The following is a 14,589-nucleotide window of genomic DNA, read 5'->3' as shown; positions in this document are numbered from 1 at the left end:
ATATCTTTATAGCTTTATCCATGTGGCTTCTTTTGTTGGCCGAAGTGACGTTCATGGAGCATTTTTGTGTGTTTGTCCGTAATCAGCAGTTACTTTGTAGTGCAAACGACAATGAAGTTGTGCCTGGTGACTAATTTGTTCTTATAATTATAGTTTGTGGTTGTAATTGGACCATCCGTGTGTATAATGTACCGTTTCTTCGTTTTTCCTTTCATCAGGAAGCAGCTTGGTAATGAAATTCATATTGTGCCCAAATCAAAGCAAAATAATACTTCATAGTATATACTTTTAATTAGACTTGTGTATTTAGATTAAAGCGTGGATTGGTGATATTTAAACGTAGCTCTTTAAAGAGGCCTACTTACAAAAGGAGTTATACACATTTTTTAACTTTTTTTTTTTTTACTTTGGTAGTTTTTAGAGAGGCTTTGCTAGCCATTTTGTAAAGTGAACCTGTGTTTTTCCCAAAGAAAGTTCTTCAAAGTGTCCGATGAGAGCTCACCTAGGCTTCCAGTGCTCCATCGTGTGAGAAAAGACATTGGGTCATATGCTCCCCATACCTGGAATTACTCTGTATTTCTCTTCATTCCCAAACACTGAAAGAATTGGCAGAAGAATAGTGGGAAGATAGCTATTAGCAATTGCTTGGGCACTTTAAAGCCCCATCGGAGGCCTCTTTTTAATTACCAGGTGAAGGCACGTTGCTGAAAATGAAGATTTCAAACTTTTTTTAGGCACCTTCTCAAGCGGCATGCTGAGGATCCAGACTGCTCTGCTCTGTGTAAGTAGTGGTCTAGATCTCCAGCAATCCAACCTTGCCTTTGGACAAGGCTTTTAATAGACAACGCTCTCTAAGGAGCATGAGCATTATTCACATTGGTACAGGCACTGCCATGGAATCCTAGAGATCTGGACCACTCTAGCATACCAACAGGCAAAGGAAGTTTGGGAACACACTGGAACGCTCGTACATCCAAAAAAGAAGCCAGGCAAAGGAAGTTTCGGAAGGCACTGGAACGCTCGTACATCCAAGAAAGAAGCCTGTGAAATATTAATTTATTTAGCACCCTTACTTAACCTAATGATTAAAAAGAAGCTATCATTGGGTGTTAAAGCTAAGATCTGTAGTGCTTGTTGAAGTTGAAAATGGATTATGAAACTGTAAACACTGTGATGGTGACAAATAACTACCTGAACAGCTTAGTAATGATTCCCATAGGTAAACAGTAGTGAGGTTGAGGTTATGAAATGCAGCTGTGTCTATGTGTTGCTCCCTTGTCTCTTAAAGGAAACCTGCATTGAGGGAAATATGGTGGATGCCATTTTTTGACTTCCTTTAGCGATACCCTATATTGGCTAACTTTAATTTTTTAGGATGCTTGCTTCTTTAAAAGCTTAAGCCAGTCGATGAAGAGTAGCAGGTTCCCAACTGTCTGATTGATGGCTATCCCAGTACAGCACTTTACTCTCAATAAAAAAAAGTTGCAGGTGTACACTGAGTGACTTTATTAATTCAATTACAATATGAATAGATTCCTTCCACCCACTACCAACAGAGCTTAACCGCCACTCAGAGTGGTTCTGAAACTTCCAATCTATGCTGGGTTGGTTTAGAATGAGCCATTAAGGGCTGTTACCAAAGGTGGAGGAGGCACCTGGCCTCAATACTTTCTATTTTCTTAAGCTAAAACAAGCATGTGGCTCGTAAAGTCACATCAGTAAAAAATACGGATCCTTATACTTGTTCCAAGTCAGGGAAGCCACTGAAAGGTTTCTCTTAATGAAAAAATGCAAAACATTTCTCAGGCATGACTACATCTACCACTGCAATATACAAATCTGCAATATTTCTCACTGGGTGAAAATTAGAAATTGAAAAGGCACTTGTAAAGAGCCAGTAAAAATGTATTCTGTGTCAGTAGAACAGGCTTAGAATAGCTCAAGTGCAGCATTTCTCAATCTTCCCAACACGAAAAAACCCTTGAAAAAACTTTCTGGACCCCTTCTAATACCTACTATATATCTTCAACTTCTGATTCATTAGTGTGATGGTCAGTGAGAAGAATACTCCCTACACTTATGGTCATTGGGAAGAATTAGCCCTTTACAGATAGCTAAAAAGATCAGTGGTGTCAATGGTAACTTATCTAATGCTGGCCATACACTAGCCAAAAAATAGTTAGAAATCTGTCATTTGGTCCGTTCGTTCGTTTTTCGTCCAGTTAATGGGCACAATCAGAAAATCGGTTTTAACTTTTCAGAGCCGAAAAATCGAAGGAACAGTTTGGAAAGTTCTACCGAACGAACAATACATTAAAAGGTTTATGTGTTTCTCGTCCGAACTGTTTGTGCTGCGTATATGTGACAAACTGAACGAAAAACAAATTCATTTATGTCCATTGAACGATTTATTGTATAGAGGCAGAAATTGCTCCTTACTCAAGGAACCCCTACAATGAAGAGAGATAACACCGCTCAGGCTAATCAAAGTCCATGATTCAAGGTGGGTGCTGAACCTCGGCTCGCCACCTAGAGAAGCATGGAAGAAGAAAATGGTCGCACACCACCACGGAATCCAATGAAGAAAAGTTCTTTATTCACATGAGTGGTAGAAGGTACAGCAGGGTAGGACAGTAGACGCGTTTCACACGACTGCTACATGCTTGTTCACTACCAACAAGCACGTAGCAGTCGTGTGAAATGCGTCTACTGTCCTACCCTGCTGTACCTTCTACCACTCATGTGAATAAAGAACTTTTCTTCATTGGATTCCGTGGTGGTGCGCGACCATTTTCTTCTTTCAAGGAACCTCTAGCAACCGTTGGAGGAACCTTTACAGTACCTGGTTGAAAAACCCTGTTTGAGTGTCTATTTTTTTGGCTGACTGGGTTGAAGCTCAATTCCATCCTCCTGCCCAAAATCCACCGTCCACCTCCCCATTCACCCGCCCGCATGTATTTTTTAAATTTAGTTTTTATACTTTCTTTAGATGTTGTCTGGCTGGTCACATGATACGCTAGATACTGGATGGTCTCTAATGATGTACAGAATGTTGCTGATCTGATGATGTCAGAGCGGTTCTATTCATGATTGTATCACTAATTGGAAATCATTTACAGAAAGTGGGTGAAGAAATGTTAAGTGTCATTCAACAATTTTTATTTTGATGATATGTATATATTTTTTTTATATTTTTTATATATATATATATATAGTGTGTATATATTTTTTTTCCCTAAACTATCTCTCTCTCTCTCTCTCTCTATCTCTTTATATCTCTCTCTCTCTCTCTATATATCTCTCTCTCTCTCTCTTTATATATCTCTTTATATCTCTCTCTCTCTCTCTCTCTCTCTTTTTATATATCTCTTTATCTCTATCTCTCTCTCTTTTATATATATCTCTTTATCTCTCTCTCTCTTTATATCTCTCTCTCTTTATCTCTCTCTCTCTTTATATCTCTCTCTCTTTATCTCTCTCTCTCTTTATATCTCTCTCTCTTTATCTCTCTCTCTCTCTCTCTCTTTATATATCTCTTTATCTCTCTCTCTCTATATCTCTCTCTCTCTTTATATATCTCTTTATCTCTCTCTCTCTCTCTCTCTCTCTCTCTCTCTCTCTCTCTTTATATATCTCTTTATCTCTATCTCTCTCTCTTTTATCTCTCTCTCTCTCTCTCTCTCTCTCTCTCTCTCTCTCTCTCTCTCTCTCTCTCTCTCTCTCTATATATATATATATATATATATATATATATATATATATATATATATAATCTCCTCTCTCTCTCTCTCTCTCTCTTTATATATCTCTTTATCTCTCTCATATATATATATATATATATATATATATATATATATATATATATTCTATAGATATATCTATATATTTCATTTATACTTATGCTTTATTATTACGTCTAGATATTAGTTCAGGGTGACTACTGTAGGTGACGAGTGGGTTTTAATGGCATCTTTCAGTTTTGCCTTAAACCATTTAAAACCATCTGTATATTGTGCGTATGCCAGCTTCTTGCATGGGAGAGATTATGTCTGACAGTTTCTGTAATATAATGAACGGGAGTATTGTTTGGACAAAGGTAACGTTTTGATTTGTGTACTTTTTTGGCAGTTGGCGTAAGCTCCGCTCTGAAACGCAGAGTGATCTAACAGTGTAAATATCTGAATATTTTTGAAGCCGTCCGTATAGATGTAGTGTGTTTAAACCACTGCAATATGTATATACAAAGCCCAAAATGGTAAACTTTGCTATTCAAAGTGCATGAGAAGATTCCTTTCAGGTGTGAACATTACATTGTAAACTCTTCTTCACAAATTCCACTGTTCCTACCCTTCATAAGGACAGGGTAGAGGGAGTGAACTGAAAATGTTATATTGATTTTTGGGGTCTTAAAGTTCTTTTATTTTCAAATTCTGAAAAAATAAAACTTATACAAAGTATTTAATATTTGAAACTGACAATGCACTATTTGTTTAATGTTAATATTCTCTTTACTCTTTTTTGTTATTGGGGGATGTGACCCTCCTATTAGCCCCCATTCACACTGGGGCGACGCTACTTCGCACCGCGACCTCCGAGGTCGCGGTGCGAGCAGCGCGCCGCTACCTCGGAGCGGCCGCCACGGACTTCGTAACATTGAAGTCTATGGCGGTCGCCTCCTGGTCGCCCCAAAGAAGCTCCGGACCCTTTTTCTGAGTCGGAGCGACTTGTGTCGCTCCTATCAGAACGGGTCCGCAGCTTCCCTATGGGAGGCGACCTGCGGCGACCTGTGAGGCGACCAGGTCGCCTCACAGGTCGCCCCAGTGTGAATGGGGGCTTAAGGTGTATATTTTTTTATTGTGTGAAATGTAATAAAATGTCTTTAAAAAAAAATATTACTTTATGTTTTATGTAGCAAAAGTGCTGTATTTTGTAATTGCTGTAAAACTATTTGCTGTACCAGATCCTTGTGGGATATGTAGGCTTAATTTTATTTTTGGTATTCTTACTATTTTACACTGTTTAATATATTACAAATATGTTGATATAATTTATTTATTTTACCCTATTCTTAGTAGAGCTGTTTATTTGTACATATTTATAATATTAGTTTAGCCCCTAAGTCTTTTAAGTTATTGGATGAGGTTTTGAGACTAACGTTTACTTTTGCTTGCCCAACGTAGACTGTCCGATTGCCAAATGATGGCACCAAAATAGTTCAATGCTGTCTTAAATAGATACAGTAATTCAAATAAGAATTTTTGTACGTAGTTAAAGATAGCTGTGTGGTTGTCAAAGCCTAAATATCTTTATTTAATTCCTTACGTAAAACGTATCTAATAAGCAGGTGGGCAAATAGTGAGTTTTATCATCTGAGCCGGCATAGAATTTTATGAAGCCAGAAAATACATGGATTTCCCCTAATAGCTGAGAAAATTTATTTAATGTCCTTTTGACTTTTTTTAGTTCCAAGTCGGCGTATAACATAGCAGTTTGTGCTGTCTTAGGACAAATGGATAAGGATTTACTTACCAAACTTTCAGTTTCTTTCAGCCCTAAAGCAGCAAAGACTTTAATATTTTAAGTTCAGCCTAAGGACAAAAAAATGTTGGAATGAATGTTAAAAAGGTTGTAGTTGCCTTGGCTACTTGGCTCTTGGGATTTGGCTACTCCTTCTTCTATAAATGCAAAATGAAGCTTATAAATATTCTGTCTTTTTAAATACAATACTTAGTGCCGAAAATACTGGGATTTGTAGCTCTACAAGTGGCAGTTGGCAGCAATGTCCAATTCAGACATTGTTAGTTTTTGCTATTAACAGACAGTAATTATTTTAGATCAGTAAGTAAAGCTATTGTCTTTAAGGTGAGATTCATTTAGGAAGTGATGTTTATTTTGGTAGATGTGAAGTAGACTCATTTGCTAGTCTCTTGTAGGCCTCTGGTAGCGTATTCTTGCCATTTTACTACACAGTTATTTTCCTTTATTGCTGGAGGTTCTCTTATTCTGCCCACTCTTTGCATGTGGATTAAAAAAATAGGGAGATAGTTTTTATTGTGGAGGGGGAAAGTCCAGAGAACTAAGGAGCAACATGGAGAGCAAGGACCATAATGTCTACAGTGAAAGGTGGGTGGACCTGGGAACTCCAAGGCAACAGCTAGAGCCAGGGTCACCCTGCCTACTGTGGGAGGTGGGTGGACCTGGGAGTCATGAGTAAGTTGGCGCGACAGCATGAAATGCGTTGACTGGTTTTATTCCCATGGTGTCTTTTTTGACATATCATGTGTTTTGATGTATAATAAACTGGTCTATTTTTGAGTGCAGCTGTCTGGACATTTTGAATTTTTTCTGCATACAGCATTACAAGCTGAGCTTGCACCCAGGTGTATGGGGAGGTGGGTGGGCCTGGGAGTCACGAGTAAGTGCTGAGACAGCTTGAAACACGTTGACTGGTTTTATTCCCATGGTGTCTTTTTTGACATATCACGTGTTTTGATATATAATAAACTGGTCTATTTTTGAGTGCAGCTGTCTGGACATTTTGAGTTTTCTTTTTATACAGCATGACAAACTGAGCTTGCACCCAGGTGTGTGGGGAGGTGGGTGGGCCTGGGAGTCACGAGTAAGTGCTGAGACAGCTTGAAGCACGTTGACTGGTTTTATTCCCATGGTGTCTTTTTTGACATATCACGGGTTTTGATATATAATAAACTGGTCTCTTTTTGAGTGCAGCTGTCTTGACGTTTTGAGTTTTCTCTTCATACAGCATGACAAACTGAGCTTGCACCCAGGTGTGTGGGGTGTGGAGGAGTGTGGTGGCAGACCGACCTGGAGCAGGGCTATCTATCTGGGTGGGCCAGGGAACTCCAAGAGCAGCCGGTAAGGGAGGGTCACCCTATCTGCTGTGGCAGGTGGACAGGCAGGGGAACTTCCAAAGCACCAGGTGAAGGGAGGGCCATCCTATCTGCTCTGGAAGGTGGACAGGCAGGAGAACTTCCAAAGCACCAGGTGAAGGGAGGGCCATCCTATCTGCTCTGGCAGGTGGACAGGCAGGAGAACTTCCAAAGCACCAGGTGAAGGGAGGGCCATCCTATCTGCTCTGGAAGGTGGACAGGCAGGAGAACTTCCAAAGCACCAGGTGAAGGGAGGGTCATCCTATCTGCTCTGGCAGGTGGACAGGCAGGGGAACTTCCAAAGCACCAGGTGAAGGGAGGGCCATCCTATCTGCTCTGGCAGGTGGACAGGCAGGAGAACTTCCAAAGCACCAGGTGAAGGGAGGGCCATCCTATCTGCTCTGGCAGGTGGACAGGCAGGGGAACTTCCAAAGCACCAGGTGAAGGAGGGCCATCCTATCTGCAGTGGCAGGTGGACAGGCAGGGGAACTTCGGAAGCACCAGGTGAAGGGAGGGCCATCCTATCTTGCTATGGCAGGTGGACATGCAGGGGAACTTCCAAAGCACCAGGTGAAGGGAGGGCCATCCTATCTGCTCTGGCAGGTGGACAGGCTTGGAAATGTATCACCTACTGGGTGAAGACCATTGTGCCTGGTAAAGCAGGTGGGCTGGCCTGGTAAATTAGGAGCAAAGATCTGGATATTTCAGTGGGTGATTCAAAATCTCAGTTTTAGGTGGATTAAAAACATCTAAAGCCCAAAAAAATTGAATTTTCTTTCTAGAGTGTGGTGTAGATAAAAACCTTTGTTTTTGGTGCCATGGGGTAGATTTTGTTTTACTTTCTGTCCTGGGCACACAACAGGAAGTCAGAAAAAACTCTTCAAGACAAAGGAAAATTCCCCCTTAGTAGTCAGTGAAACAGATGTCCCTATTGGAAGATTTCCCTTCATCTTCTGTTCCAGTGATGACTACAACATTTTGTATTTCCAAAAGAACTTTTTTTATTTTCCAGGACAAACAGAGATGACGAATTTACACAACAGATACCAATCTGCATAGAGCTCCAACCAGGGTTGCCAACCATCAGTAAATTTACGGACAGTTTGTAAAAATCAGTGAGTGTTACAGCTGTCTGTAAATATCAGGGAGTGATAATTTGTCATGCTGTGCTGAGTATTTAAGTGTAAACCAGGGAAATTACTTGTTATGGGTACTGTCAGTGTTTCCATATTACATTTATACGGTTTAAATATCGATTATCTTAGTTTTTAATAGGAGTTCTGTCATTTTTTAAGGTTATCAGTAAAGCCCGGTACAAACAATGAGATTTTCAGACGAATGATCGTCCTTTTTTTTTTGCATGTTTGTCTCCATATTGAAGTTGAAGAGTTTACTAAAGTTTGAAAATTCTCGTACGGCAGAATTCGGAAGTGATAAAATGTGTTGTATTGTATTTTCGGAGGAAATCTGTACTGATTAAACGAAAATTGTACGATCTGGTATCGTAAGAGAAAACGTTTTGTGTTTGTCCCTTCAGATATTTTTGGATGAAAGCTATGTACTAACGATCAGCTTATCATACGATCGGTATTTTTTGTATGGTGTTCTGATTCTGTACATGGGCCTTTAACCACTTCAGCTGCGGAATGTTTTACACCCCTTCCTGACCAGGCCATTTTTTGCGATGCGGCACTGCGTTAATTTAACAGACAATTGCGCTGTCATGCGACACTGTACCCAAATAAAATGTCTTTTTTCTCCCCACAAACAGAGCTTTCTTTTGGTGGTATTTGATCACCTCTGCGTTTTTTATTTTTTGTGATATAAACAAAAAAGATTGACCATTTTGAAAAAAAAAAAAAAAAAAAACTTTTTTACTTTCTGCTATAAAACAAATCTAATACAAAAAATGTAAAAAATCGAATTTCTTCATCAGTTTAGGCCAATGTGTATTCTGCTACATGTTTTTGGTAAAAAAAAAAAAAAAAAAATCCCAATAAGCATATATTTATTGGTTTATGCAAAATGTATAGCGTCTACAAACTATGGGATAGATTTAGGGACTTTTTTTTTTTTTATATATATTTTTTGCTAGTAATGGCAATCAGTATTTTTAGCGGGACTGCGACATTGCGGTTGACAAATCTGAAGCTAAAGTGGGGTACACGCTAGTAGAAAATCTGCGGAAAATTCCCATTCGAGGTAAAATCGTACAATTTTCGGCTAGTGTGTCCACAATTTTCAGCAGTCGATGCCGACATTTTCAACGAGGGACAAACACCAAAATTTTTATTGTCCGTCCCCAGAAGACCAATTTTCGTTTAATGTGTATGCAGTACGTCTGTGAAAAATCGGATATGAAAGACCGCGCATGACCTGAAGTTGCTGACAACCCGGAAGTCTAGGAACAAATGTCCCAAAAAAAAAAAAAAAATCAGACGAGAAATTTCGTAAACATTTATGCACTGTCAACTAAAAACGGTTATGAACGCTGAGCAAAAGAGAGAAAAATCGGAGGATATTTCGTCCGATTTCCGTCAAGTGTGTACGGGCCTTAAGTGACACTTTTTGGGGAACTAGTGACACCAATTCAGTGATCAGTACTAAAAAAATGCACTGTCGCTGTACTGATGACATTGGCAGGGAAGGGGCTAACCTCAGGGGCAATCAAAGGGTTAAATGTGTTCCCTGGGAGTGCTTTCTTACTGTGCGGGGGATGATTGCACTGTAGGAAGACAGAGATCTGTGTTCCTGATTAGCAGAAACACAAGATCTCTGTTTTCCTTACTAGCGATCTGCCTTGTTTACATAGGCAGACCGCCGTTCTGCCTCTCTGAACGATCGGCAGCGGTGTCCAATTTTGCTCTTAAGGGTCGCCCTACTGCAGTATATGTATGTGCACTGCTGATAGGAATCCTCACTAGGTGCACACATTGCACCCATTGAGGTTGCCCCACTGAGTGGAGTCCAGTGCCAGAGCTTGCTCCTGCCCAGATCCACGGGACATATTTCCTTGAAACCCGGACACATAATTCAAAACCCGGACTGTCCAGATAAATCCTGGAAAGGTGGGATCCCTATTTCGGTGGAAGAAAGATATCCCCTCTAGAGGACAGGAAGTTGTAGGAAATGACAATGAGACACAGATAGCTAAAAGAAACAGGCAGTCCTTTAACCCTCTATCCAAAATGAAAAAAAGCAAAAAGTGTTTTTGCCTCCCTTGGCCTTTGCCCAGCTCTTGGCAAGCAGGAGAAAAGCAGTAAAACAACCTTTTTCAAACGCTTTTAGGGTTTGGGCATTCATTCATTTAACCACTTCAACTCCGAAAGGTTCCCCCCCCTTCATGACCAGGCCATTGTTTGCAATATGGCACTGCGTTAATTTAACTGACAATTGCGTGGTCATGCGATGCTGTACCCAAATACAATTGATGTTCTTTTTTTCCCCACAAATAGAGCTTTCTTTTGGTGGTATTTGATCACCTCTGCGATTTTTATTTGTTGTGCTATAAACAAAAAAATACTGCCAATTTTAAAAAAAAAACTAATTTTTTTTCTGTTATAAAACATCCAATCAAAAAATCGAATTTCTTCATCAAATTAGGCCAACATATATTCTGCTACATGTTTTTGTCAGTATGACCCCGTTCACACTGGGGCGACGCTACTTTCCAGGGCGACCTCACAGGTCGCGGCGCGCAGCTCGCACCGCGACCTCGGAGCGGCCGGCACGGACTTCATAACATTGAAGTCAATGCAGGTCGCTCCGGGTCGCCCCAAAGAAGCTCCGGACCCTTTTTCTAAGTCGGAGCGACTTGTGTCGCTCCTATTAGAACGGGTCCACAGCTCCTCTATGGCAGGCAACCTGTCAGGCGACCAGGTCGCCTGACAGGTCGCCCCAGTGTGAATGGGGGCTAAGAAATGCTGTGGTAGGTTGGCAACACTGACTCTAACCAGCAAATTAAAAGAAACAAAAGTTGTGTTTTTTGTTTTCTAAATAACCCTTAGGCTCCATTCACATATTGGCGTCTCAATCCCGAATAATTGCAAATCACGGGAAGCCCGTGCGATTTCTGTGACTTGCAATGTCACCCCAAACGCAGCGCAAAATCACGCAAACAAAATCACGGGACACCTGTCGCCCAAAATAAATTCTTGAACTTTTTTTGGACGATAGGTGTCCCATGATTCTGTTTGCAGGATTTTACTGTGATTCGTCGGATGACAATTACGGCAAAATCATGCCGTGTTTGGGGTGCTATTTCAAGTCACAGGGGTTGCACAGCATCCCGTGATTTGCAATGTTAACCATAAGTTATATTTTGAGATTTCTTGTATTTCAGATATGGTCAGTTGCTAATGGAGATTACACATAAACTCATAAGGCAACAGCAATGATTCAGAATCGCGATCCGAGACGCCAATATGTAAACGGAGCCTTAGATCGCTGGTCTATGTGTTTGTTCCTCACTGGAGTTAGATAGCCCTGACCTGTTTTTTTTTTTTATTAGTCTAAATAGCAGTAATTAGTAGGTCACTGCATGGGTATGGCAATATCATTACATTTATATAAAAATACCTGAAGATTATGAGCTATGTGTCACTAGAATCGTGAAATTCTGGTCACAGGTAGGGCAGAAATTGTTTTCCATCCATTGTCATGGATACACTTACACACACTTCTGTTTTAAAGGCAAATAAACTATTATACGTCTCTTAATAAGTGGCGGACGGTGTTCTCTGGTGAGCATGCGTGTGTCTGCGCCTGAATAAGTGAAGAAGACTGTTGTGTGTAATTATAACTTAGCCGAGATGTACATCGATTTGTCAGTTTATTGGCTTGCTTTGATTATAAAAGAAAATCCTCAATGGGACAAACAGGGGAATTGGGACTATACAATACCCAAGAGTGTAGACAGGAAATTAAAAATAAAAATAGATAGGGAAAAAAGAGGAAAAATTATATTGATATGTATAAAAATTTTAATTTTTTTTATTCAAATACAGTTAAGGACACCTCAAATGAGGACCCATTGATTGGTAAACATTTAGAAAAATTGGATCACATAAGGTACCAGAAGGGCACAGATAACACAGGGTGAACCCTGGTACATGAGGAATGAAGCTGAAATTGTGGACACAAAGATCCCGACGCGTTTCAACATAACGTCTTCTGGGGGATGGAATGTCCACTCATCGGACAAGTCTAAAACAGATATATAAAAACATAATAACTATACATACAAATAAACAATATACTCAAAGGATTAAAGCAAAGTGCAGAAACCCAAATTATAGGAAAAAAGGGGAATGGCCTGTGGGACTTTAGATGAGGTGAGTGCATATGAATCACCTCCTCTAAAGTCCCACGGGCCTTTCCCCTTTTTTCCTATGTATGTATCGGGATGGAGGTGTGTTACTGATGTTACCAGACCATAAACCCTTCCTTTTAACCCCAAATAATAATACTCACACTTGACAAACCAAGTGAATAAATGCCTGTGCACATGGACTGCTTTGATTATATTGTCATTTTGTAAAGAAAAAAAAATAAAAACGATTTGCAAAGTATAGTAACCCACTGCAACTCCTCACTCGATTATATTTAAAGTGGAGTTCCACCCACATTTTAGACTTGCCACCATTCAGCATGCAAAAAACAAATTGGCACTTTTTTTTTTTTTACAGTTCCTTTACCTCATTTATGTTAAAAATATCTGTTCTCTCCCTCCTTATGGGGCCGCAGCCGCCTTCGTCATTTCTGGCTTTGCATTGGCTCCTGGGAGATGAGGGTCATCAATCCCAGGAGTCAATGGGCATCACCAACTACTGAGCAGAGTATCAGCTGCTTCGTGACGTCCCCGGGAGCACTGCATCCAGCCCCGCCCCCCCATACTGACACGCCCCTAGGCTAATCTGCTCAGCTGTAGGGAAGGAGAGAGGGAGGGGGAGATAGAGCGGTGCTGGCACTGCTAGGGGAGGGGCCTAGGTCTGTGCTTGAAGAGGGAAGCAGAGGGCGGTGTTCTAGAACAGCGGCGGTGCATAGCACTGTATGTGTGTATGGGAGGCCACATCTCCTCCAATCAGGGGCCAAAGAGGCTGAGTCTGAGCACGGAATCCCGGAAGAGGAACACTGCAGCTTCAGATGCCCACACTGCAGATGGCCACGCTGTACAGGACCAGAATAAAGTAAGTTATACGTGCTGCACAAACAAAAAACAGGGGACAGTTTACAGGATATCATAATGTAAATGCACGAGCCCTGACTATACTAGGGATATTTTTAACAAAAAAAAAAAGTTTCCTCCGGAACTCCGCTTTGAGTTCTGCTTGCTTTGCATTGTTGAAAGATAAAATCTGTTTGCTAAACTTTTCACATTATAAATGCACACCCATCCCTTTTCTATATGATGTTGCTACATAGTAGTGCCTAATGTAATTCTGATGGATATTCATGATTTACCTAAATGGAAATAATTGTTTGATTTCTTTTTATTAGCCAGATAAACCAGTACCAGTACACCCATAAAATGTTCCAAAAGAAACCAAACAAACAAATTTGAACAATACCTATACCTTTTATACCTTTTAAAATTATCAATAATTGTTGGTTTGCTCTTTTTGGCAAATTTCAGTACTTTCTTGTAGTGTTGAGGTCTGATCTGTTCCCTTCGGGAATTCCTAATGGTCTGTCACTGGTATAGCCAGCCTTACTGGCCAGTAGGAACCCAGAGGAAGTAGCTGGCCAGCCCCTGAACTGTAGACATTTGTGTAACAGGGCCTCTTGATATAATGGGGTTGATTTACTAAAGGCAAATAGACTACACTTTACAATAGCACTCAGCAAGGGCATTTGCTCCAAAGCATAGTAAATGGGGATAAAGCTTCACATTGCAAATTATATCCAATCACATCCAAGGTAAATCAAAAAAGGCATTTTTACTTCCACATGATTGGATGATGGGAGTCAGCAGAGCTCTCCCTCATTTACTAAACTCCGGAGAAACTGCCCATGCAAATGCCATCTATTTTCCTTTAGTAAATCCACCCCGTAGAGAGCCTAAGGCTACGTACACTTGTGGGTGTAGCTGATCGCGGGCAGATCCGGAAATCATTGCAAATCGCGGGACGCCTGTGCGATGCCCGTGATTTGCAATGGCACCCCAAACGCTGTGCAATGTTGCAGCGATTTTCGCCTACTTAATCGCCGTAACATCGCGCAAACAGAATCGCGGGACGCATGACGCACAAAAGAAGCTCTTGTACCTTTTTTGGGCGTGGAAGACTGTCCACAAGGTTTAGGAGTGTGTCTATGGGAATGTTTGACCATTCTTCCAGAAGCACATTTGTGAGGTCAGGGACTGATGTTGGACCAAAAGACCTGGTGCGTAGTCTCTGCTCTAATTCATTCCAAAGGTGTTCTATCAGGTTGAGGTCAGGACTCGCTCATATGTCTTTATGGACCTTGATTTGTGCACTGGTCCAAATCATTTGGTGGAGGGGGGATTATGGTGTGAGGTTGTTTTTTAGTGGTTGGGATTGCCCCTTAGTTCCAGTGAAGGGAACTCTTAAGGCTAGGGATGCACCGAAATGAAAATTTTGGGCCGAAACCGAAACCGAAAATGCAGGATGCCCTTGGCCGAAAACCGAAACCGAAAATGACTTTTTCCCCAAAAAAAATTTGAAATGGATAGAACAGG

General features: G+C 40.8%; 1 protein-coding gene across 2 annotated transcripts in view; it reads left to right on the top strand.

The window, feature by feature from the left end:
- TRPS1 (transcriptional repressor GATA binding 1) overlaps positions 1-14,589 on the top strand; it is a 436,341-nt gene that overhangs the window by 17,551 nt on the left and 404,201 nt on the right. The gene's annotated exons all lie outside the window — the stretch shown is intronic.

The sequence above is a fragment of the Pelophylax lessonae genome, assembly GCF_965119305.1.
Source record: "Pelophylax lessonae genome assembly, chromosome: 5".
In the NCBI taxonomy this organism is placed as follows: Eukaryota; Metazoa; Chordata; class Amphibia; order Anura; family Ranidae; genus Pelophylax; species Pelophylax lessonae.
Note: the sequence above shows the minus strand (reverse complement) of the source record. Positions and strands in the feature narration are given on the sequence as shown.